This window comes from Penaeus monodon, chromosome 15 (assembly GCF_015228065.2).
Source record: "Penaeus monodon isolate SGIC_2016 chromosome 15, NSTDA_Pmon_1, whole genome shotgun sequence".
Taxonomy (NCBI): domain Eukaryota; kingdom Metazoa; phylum Arthropoda; class Malacostraca; order Decapoda; family Penaeidae; genus Penaeus; species Penaeus monodon.
Genome location: NC_051400.1, coordinates 39799134 through 39799553, shown reverse-complemented (window position 1 = coordinate 39799553; position 420 = coordinate 39799134). Strand labels below are relative to the sequence as shown.

General features: G+C 39.5%; 1 non-coding gene across 1 annotated transcript; it reads right to left on the bottom strand.

Moving 5' to 3' along the window:
- Positions 1-224: 224 nt before the first annotated feature.
- Positions 225-298, bottom strand: Trnai-aau. Its single transcript has one exon. It is a non-coding gene; the product is annotated as a tRNA-Ile (tRNA).
- Positions 299-420: the final 122 nt, after the last annotated feature.

The following is a 420-nucleotide window of genomic DNA, read 5'->3' as shown; positions in this document are numbered from 1 at the left end:
TCCAGTCATTTAGTTTAATGGGCGAAAGGAAAAGTGCATGTAAACTCAATGTTCCGCTATTAATAGTAAAGGCTAGAAATACAACATTCCCAACGACCTTGAGTCTTCATTTGTCTGTATACCGATATTTGACCTTTGCACTAGCATACTCCTGCCAATGGAGCCGGATAGATTAGCGTGCAATTAATGGACACGGGAGGAATTGTATTAAAATAGCTCCATAATGGCCCGTAAGGGGATCGAACCCTCGACATCCGCGTTATTAGCACGGCGCTCTAACCAACTGAGCTAACAGGCCCATATAAACTTTTGGATTTTTGATTGATGAATTATCAGTCAACTAATTGTATTGAAGTTTATTAAAAGTTGCAATTTACCATCAATATAGGCTACTGTTAAATTGCAACTAGGAAGGACTGG